General features: G+C 41.0%; 1 long non-coding RNA gene across 1 annotated transcript; it reads right to left on the reverse strand.

Moving 5' to 3' along the window:
* Positions 1 to 2337: 2337 nt before the first annotated feature.
* Positions 2338 to 6092, reverse strand: LOC116587696. The gene is made up of 3 exons (XR_004284576.1): positions 6005 to 6092; positions 5681 to 5756; positions 2338 to 2573 (listed from the first exon to the last, which is right to left on the reverse strand). It is a non-coding gene; the product is annotated as an uncharacterized LOC116587696 (long non-coding RNA).
* Between the last annotated feature and the right edge of the window lie 2648 nt (positions 6093 to 8740).

Genomic DNA, 8740 nt, shown 5'->3' on the forward strand with positions numbered 1-8740 from the left:
CAGTTATTAAATCATAATTTAGGCAAATACCCTGACAAGTTTTGTTTCCGTGTACCTCTAGCTCTAAAGATCCTGGATTTCATCACCCTTAACCTTGCTTTTAAGAATTCTCTTGTTATCTTTTCAAGCAATTTAACTTGGTCCATTTGTGTAAATAGCTGTGTCTTTTTATAAATGGTCCCTATTCAGAAGGTTTGCACTCTCCAGTATGGAAGTAGACATTGAATTGTGCCCTAAGAGACAGCCATATCAATATTTCACTAAAAGTAACAGTTGCAGTTCTTCTGAATTCAATTTAGTTGTAAGCCTCACTTTCAAGCCTCCAACATGTAACGTTTTAGCCACCAGAAATGGTGCTTGTGGGGCCATATGTAAACAAAACAAAACAAAACAAAAACCTAATCAATGTTATGAAAACATTTTTTGCAGCATGTTGTCTTTTCCAAAGATAGGCTACTAAACAATGTGATCATAACCCTCTTCCCACAGGCACTCTATGTACTGGTTTTGAATCAGGGCTTAAAACTTACTGAAACTGACAGAATATGGCAGAAGTGATCACGTACGATTCCTGAGCCTGTCAGAAAAGGTGATGTAACATCTACCGTGAAGTTCAGAATGCTCATTTTGGTGTCTTGAATCAAATGGTGGGTAGTCTGACATGTCTGAAACCACCCAACGACAAGGCAACCCAAGCATGCTCATGCGCCATTTGGAAAAATCCTCAGAATTCCTGAAGAGAGAGAGCAAGAGATGCCTGACAGCTTCCATCTACTGTCTAGCTGTAACCACATGAAAGACTCTAAATCACCATGGATAGGAAGTAGGGTGAGGAAACTCCCATCATTTCCATAGGAAAAGAAGGTTCAGAAGGTGAAATCAAAGACTCAGAGAATCAATCCCAGAGAGTAGTACTTGACCCGAATCAACTATGTAATAAATATAAGGTAACTTCGGGCCCCAATTCAAGCCTCTGACCATATAGCATAGCTTGAGATCTTCTTCGTTGACTTTCTCTTTAAGAGAGGGGAGGAATATGATCATCTCCAGAGTAAGTGTCCACTCAACAATGGGAGCAAGATCCAGGATAATATAATTTATTTGACAGCCTGGATAATCAAAGCCCAATTAGGGAAAACTATTAAAATTTCATTATGTTTTACATAATGAGCATATATTAATTATAAAATAAACTAGAAAACAAAGATTAAAAATATAAAATAATCTTATTTTAATTCTATTACTCAAAAAGAGTCACTTGTAGGTACCTGGGTGGTGGTCTTTGTGGGGTGTCTGACTCTTGGTTTAGGCTGAGTTTTGATCTCTGGGTCCTGAGGTCGAGACCCACGAAAGGCTCTGGAGTCTCCTTTAAATTCTTGCTCCCTCTTCCTCTGCCCTTCCCCCACTGTACTCTCCCTTTCTCTCTCTTTCTCTAAAATAAATAAATGAAGCTTTCCAAAAAATAGTCACTTGTCAATAGTTAGGAATCTCAGTTGCTGACACCATAATCCACTATAGATAGGTTGAGCAAAAGTCTTTGTGAATAAGACATACTTTGATGGGTCAAGAAATTTTGTTTTTGATTTATTATTTTTATAGGTAGAGAAATTCCAGAGATGCCTACGTGACACTGCTTTCTAAGGCTTTCTTACCATGTAGGTCAAGGAACCAAGATGTGGTTTCTGCCTATTTACTGTATTTGTTTATGTATATATTTGGTACAACCACAGATCTCTTAAACACTAGGTTTTAGAGTCAGGAAATAAGAGTCTTCCAAATTTTGTGTTTTTGAGATTGTTTTGTCTATTCTAGGCCATTGCATTTTGATATAGGATTAATTTATCAATTTCTGGAAAAAGAAGACTGGGAATTCAATAGGAACTGTACTGAATTATAGATAACGTTAAGAAAGAATTGTCATTTAACAATATCATGTCTTCTGATCCATGGACATGAATGCTATTTTGTTTATTAGATTGTTTTTCATTTCTTTCAGCCATGTTTTGTAGTCTTCAGAGCACAAGTATGAACTTCTTTGGTTACATTTAGCCAAGTATTTCATTCTTTTTAATACTACTGTAAATTGAATTGCTTTGCTAATTTGACTTTCATGTTGTTCCTTGCTAAGGAGACAAACCATAAGTGACTCTTAATCTCACAAAACAAACTGAGGGTTGCTGGGGGGAGGGGGTTTGGGAGATGGGGGTGGGATTATGGACATTGGGGAGGGTATGTGCTTTGGTGAGTGCTGTGAAGTGTTTAAACCTGGTGATTCACGGACCTGTACCCCTGGGGATAAAAATATATGTTTATAACAAATAAAAAATTAAAAAAAAAATACAATTGATTTTTGCCAGTATAACTTGTATGCCATAACGCCACTGGAATTATTTATTAATACCAAGAGCCACAACTTTTCAAAGCTCTCTGTGGACATCCCAATCCACACATCTTTCCCTTGATTTTTTGGTCAGGCTCTGGTTGTCCCAGCTGGTGTTGCGGTCTCAGGTTCTTGTAACGGTAAGCAATCGCGGCTGATTGTTTTCTCCAAAGCCCTCTACATAAGGCTTTTCCTGAAAAAAAGAGATCTGAGTCAATTCAGTAACAATAGGGTTTTTTTTCCAAGAAGCTCTGAGATGGGTCAAACTGCAAAAATTCTCTGTAGATCAGACTTTTTCAGGAGCTTCAAACCCAGTCTGTGAACTCCAGTGGCTGCTGGGCTGCTGGGCTGCTGGTTTTCAAGGTTAGCTAGCACAACGAAAGAAAGAGGGATGGGGATAGATTGAGAAAATGTGTTACAGACTGTTGTTCTTACAGAAGTTCAGCACATCATCTCGAATAAATGTTCCTCATTTTGCTGCAAAGCTTTAATCAATTTCCAGAGTTCTAAAAATGTTAGTTTAGACTGCTGTTGCCAGTGTTCTTGTTGCTTTTATGGAGGAAAATATTTGCAGAGGTCCACACTCCACAATTCTGGAAGTTCTACCAGGAGGCTGTTGCTATTTTTAAAGGAAATGTATTTATTACTAATTATAACATTGTATGCATCATATATTAAACTTTTTTTTTTTTTTTACTTAACAGGATATCATAGAAAATTATTAAAATGTTTCCACATCTATAAACATAGATCCAGATAATATATTTACATGCTTCTTCCTCTGAGTGGTTGTTTGACCGGACCCTAATCATGTTTCTGCCTGTTTGTAATCAGTGAACTTGCTTTCTCTTACAGGAGTTGATAGCCAACTAAAAAAGCACTTAAAATAAAGCACAGAAAACAGTGGATCATAGCAGTATATAGCAAGGGCTACTATATTAGTTTGGGGTAGGAATTGAGAGATGTTAAGATTTTCTTAGGAAAAAAAAAGTAATCGAAGCAGAATTCAGAAGAATGAGCAGGAATGATCTTGGCAGTTTATAAGAAGACTATCTCTTAGTCAGGATCCAAAGGCCTCAATGTGAAAGAATGAGCATCGCTGGAAAGTAGAAAGCAGAGGAAAGTGACTGGAAATGAGCCGGGAGTGGTAGGAGAGGCAAGAGGAAGCCTGAAGTGACAGGAACACAGGGACAGCTGGAGGAGTAACTGGTTGCAGCGAGTAGAAACTGGGCAACCCCGCATCCAGAAAAATGAAAAAGGAGCCATTTGCTGTGCTGGTAACGGAAGATAACGTTGGCCTTGGGGACAGAGAGCAGCCGACCGATCCAGGGAGTAGAATCGCGGGACTCGGTGATGAGTGCAGGGACAGCCGAGGACACACAGACGTCCAGACGGAGTCCCGGGTGTTTCACTGCAAAGACCAAGCTGAAGATCATTTCAGCCATTGGGAGGCAGAGTTATTCTTTAGCGAAAGATCCTGCGCGTTTTCTCTGACCTATGTACTTTGTGGTCCGTGTAAGATACCCAGTTTCAGACACTCAGTGAGGGGCGCCTGGGTGGCTCAGTGGGTTAAGCCGCTGCTTTCAGACACTCAGTGAGGATTTTGACATGTGAATTGAGATCTCAGAAAAGAGATCTGGGCTAGTGACAAAGATGCAAGAATCATCAGCATAAAACGGGTCCCCGACATCGTGGACAAGGATGAGGTGAGTCAGGGATAAGAAAGGAGAGAAAACACTGAGATCTTAAACCATGGTGTAGAGGCCCACCCAGGGCAAGAAGCCTGCAGGGGAAGTGGAAGGTGTGGCCACAGATAAGTGACACAGACCAGGACAGCAAGGTGTCATGGCGGCTGGGGAGGTTATAGGGAGGCTGGCAGTCCTGGAGGCCGACGAGGACCAGTCAGACCAGGACCAAAAGTGTCCTTTGGATTTCACCACAGGGTCATTGGTGATTGGGTGAGAATACTGTTCAGGAACTGTGGGCATGGAAGATAAATTTCAGCGGGGTGGGTTTGGGAGATGTGGAGAGAACCACCACAGACAAATCTCTTAAGCAGCTTGTCTGTGGAGAGGAGAGAGGGCTACAGACAGCTAACGGGGGGAGCAACCAGCGTCAGACCAACGGAAGCCATTTTCTTTCTGTCTTTCTCCTTCGTGTTTCCTTTTGGATAGGTATTGTTTGGGGTTTATTGTTTTTAAGTATGGAGGGACTTGAGCGCATTTAAGAGTCCGTAGGTAGGTAGGAGCTATGAGAGAAAGAGAGAGAACCATATGCATTGGAAATACTAAAAGAAACCAGTCGATTCAAGGATGGAAGAGACCAAGGATGGGTAAGAGTCTGAAACCCCTTGTTCTTCACATTAGCTGACCCCTTGTTGAATATCAGAAACAGAGAAGACAATGGATAAGCCATCCATATCCCCTTCACCGCCAACCAAAACTGACTTAATCAAAGTTGGTTGTTCAGTTCACCAAAAATCTGGGTTTTCTGTCATTCAGTTTCCAGAGCTTCTGGTAATATGAGGCCTTTTTTCTTCCTTCCTTCCTTTTTTTTTTTTTTTTTTTTTTTTTTTTTCTTTCTTAAGACTTATTTATTTGAGAGAGAAAGGGAGGGAGATTGTGTGCACACAGCAGGGGAGGAGCAGAGGGAGAGGGAGTCAGGTCAAATCTCACACAGATGCCCCACTGAGAGGAGCCCAATGTAGGGCTTGATCTCATGATGCTTGAGCTCATGACCTGAGCCTAAATCACAAGTCAGACACTTAACCAACTGAGTCACCCAGGTGCCCCATGAGGCCTTTCTTCTCAACCCATGTCTGTTGTGGTGCGCCTGGGTGACTCCTCCATGAAGCATCTGCCTTCAGCCCCGGTCATGACCCCAGGGTCCTGGGATCCAGCCCTGGTTGGGCTCCCTGCTCAGCCGGGAGCCTGCTTCTCCCTCTTCCTAGTGCTACCCCCATGCGCTCTCTGTCTGACAAAAATAAATAAAAAATTTTTTTTTAATTATTAAAAAAATAAAAGAGAACGGTTGTGAGTAACCCAGTGCTTTGTTGTCCCTCCTGGGTATCTTTTTGGTCAGAACAGTCAGAACCAGAAGGCCAGCTGATTCCTGATGTAAATTTAAAGTTTCATTTGGATCTAATTCTCTACCTCAGGACTGAACCCTTGGGGATTAGGGAAGCATGTGTCTGTCATTTCCCTTGTATTCATAGACAGTCTGACTCATTTTATAATGCCAATACCTAAACATGCAATCAATTCATACTTTTCTGAGTCCTACCTGCTCTTCAAGACTTACCTGGTCACACATAACAGGTCTTTGCTGCATACAGTCGTCAAAGGCAACAATCTACCGGCGGCTCCATCAGTCGGTTCTGCAGGAATCTATCTTGTGGAACGACTGTACCTCAGCCCAGGAAGTTACACTCGTTTGTCTCCTCCTCCCTCCTTCTGAGCTATCTGCGACTCTTCTGTCTGTCAGATCTCAGTCCAAGCTCCACAGTGAAGTGAGGAGAAGGTAGCCCTGGGAGAAGTTTAAATTAGCATCATTCCCAGCACATCACAGGGTGGAAGCAGCACCAGTAGGGTCCCCACCTTCAGGAGTCTGGGGAGGCAGCCTCACCCGGGCAGATTCTCTGTGGACTACGGCCTCACAGACCACCAGGGTGTCTTGGCTGGAAGACATTCTGCTGTCCCTGCAGAGGACAAAGAAGACAGAAAAGAGGAAATGAGACAGCAATCAGAGGAGGGACACATACGGAAGCTGCTTAACAGCCCGATGAGAGAACGCTTTTTTTTTTTTTTTTTTTATGCTTTAGGAAGAAAGCTGAGACTTATAAAGTAACTTTCTTGTATTGCTTAAATGGGGTGTCAGGAAAGGCTTGCAAATGTTTGTAGCAGTGTCAGAATAAGCAGTGAATGAATAGCAAACACATCAAAAACAGGAGCAAATTTCTCAAAATGATGTAGCGGCTCTGCCTATTCCTGTCGTCCTTAGACCTTACAGGAGATTGCTGAGCAAAACAAGCCACCGTCTTAGCATCTCCCTTTGAAGTCACTCAGCATAGGAGATAATTATGATAATGCACACAACAGCTTTTTCTTCTGCCAACGTTCCTTTTCATCAATCTCTCTATTGTTTTCCCCAACAACGTGATGGGTAGTAATATGAAGCTCCATTCTCTCTCTCTCTCTCTCTCTTTTTAATACCATTAATGCTCACTGAACCTCATTTAATTAAGGGAATGTATATTGATACGCATAGCATAATCAGGTCAGGGACTGGAGCCGAAATTGATTGAGGACAGCTCTTTCACACTTATTTCAATTTATGAATGCTCAGACGCAGACAGATAGTGAAAAGGATTTAATTTCCGTTTGTGTTGTTTGCACATTCTTTATAATGTAAGCATTAATTGAACATGCTCGGTGTCAGTGCAGAGCAATCAAGCATATCCATTTTTCATAAATGAAGGTCACAGGTCAATCTTCAGCAAGTTCCAAGCAATCTAGTTATAGAAATGTATTTATATTTGATCAGCTGTAATATGAAAGACTAGAGATCTGGAAAATGAATACCAGGAGAGCCATGCAGTTTCAGCTACAGAATGGTACCTTCTGGAAAGGGAACACCAGAGGTTTGTTACTTTCTGCTTTGGAATGATGTTTTGGGGCTCTTCGCGAGTTTCTGAGATGCCCTTTGGTTTGCTTGTTGATGCCACTCATCAAAAAGGATGAGTTCAGCATGGGGGGAGGGAATTGTGAGCTGAAAGTTGCTTTGCTGAGGACGGGGTTGTTGATTGAAACCCACATAGCAGGGCTGCCTGGGTGGCTCAGTTGGTTCAGTGTCTCTCTTTGGCTTAGGTGGTGATGATCCTGGGGTCCTGGGATCGAGCCCCGTACCGAGCTTGCTTCTCCCCTTCCCTCTGCCTGCCATTCCCCCTGCTCGTGCTCTTGCTCTCTCTCTCTGTGACAAATAAATAAATAAAATCTTTAAAAAATAAAAAGATAAAAAAAACAAACCCACAAAGCATTCTGTCCACAAATACTTAGTAGGGGCTTCCTCCTCACCAAGCACTGTGTTAGGCATCCATTTATAAACTGGATAAAATATTTGCCAGATGACTATGTGGCTCTTTTTCAAATTATGAAGATGTCAGCTTTTCATTCAAAATAACATATTTATAATAGCCTATTCTCATTATGTATTTTCCCAATTTGATGTTAATGCCCATATATTTTTATAACATCTGTATAGACCCATATATCTCTATAATTAGAATATTCTGTTAATTTCTGAGATTTTATCCTAAAATTTCAACTTAAAATTAATTCCTATATTTGCTTAAAACACAACCCAAACTTCTCACATCTTGATCTAAAAATTCTGTAATCAAAATGAATCACACTTGTTGCTCCACTATAAAAATGTGCACAATTTCTCACATCTAGAATAGCATGCTCTATATATTAAGCTCCAAGTGATATGAGCATACATTGGGGAAACTTTCTGAAATGCATCTCTTCCCCCTGAGAGTAAGCATTTTACTAACGTAAGCAACCTTACCTATTTGTATCTTCATCCGCGAATGTAATTTTGCTCATTGCCTCCGAGACATTGAAATGTTCGCTCTGTCTTGCATCTTCTCAGTCCGCCCCTTGCGTTTCCAAGACTGGAATGTCCAAGGGTCTTGTGAAGTCCTGTTATGCTTTATTCTCAAACAGTGTGAAGTCAGTTAGCTAGGTGAACGAACACTAAAATTCGCATGTGATTTCAAATTTTTGTTCTTCGAAAAGACCTTGTTAAAAAGTTGGATGGAGTAATGCTCATCATGAGAGCTATTCTGTGTCACTTCCAGTATTTCTGTATTGCTTGAACCGGGGAACACAACAGGAAAAACATTTAGAAGACATTAGGGTCAGACAAATATTTAAAGTGTCACCTGTTTGTTTGATTAGAGAAGTCAATGAAAGGAAAATCAAACATAGGAATCACAAATAGAAAAAGAAATATATATTTTAATAAAGGAAAAATGTAACTTACTCTTGTAAAACCTATCATCTAGGTTGATTTCCTACCTTGATTTGTAAAGATTAAATGATCAACTCTATGCCTGAATAACAACTACCCCTAAAAGGAGACATAGTAGGAAAATATAAAGATCTATGGAAAATTTTCACTGAAGAGTATATTTGTGGGAAAAAGTCTTTTTTGCCCCATTCCTTAAGCTAAAACATATAATGAGAGCAAACAGAGGCGCCAATCGCCTCTGGGTGGTGCAGTCAATCGAGCATCCAACCCTTGATTTTGGCTCAGGTCACGATCTCAGGGTCGTGAGATTAAGCCCTGTGTCTGGCT

Source organism: Mustela erminea, chromosome 4, assembly GCF_009829155.1.
Source record: "Mustela erminea isolate mMusErm1 chromosome 4, mMusErm1.Pri, whole genome shotgun sequence".
NCBI classification, from domain to species: domain Eukaryota; kingdom Metazoa; phylum Chordata; class Mammalia; order Carnivora; family Mustelidae; genus Mustela; species Mustela erminea.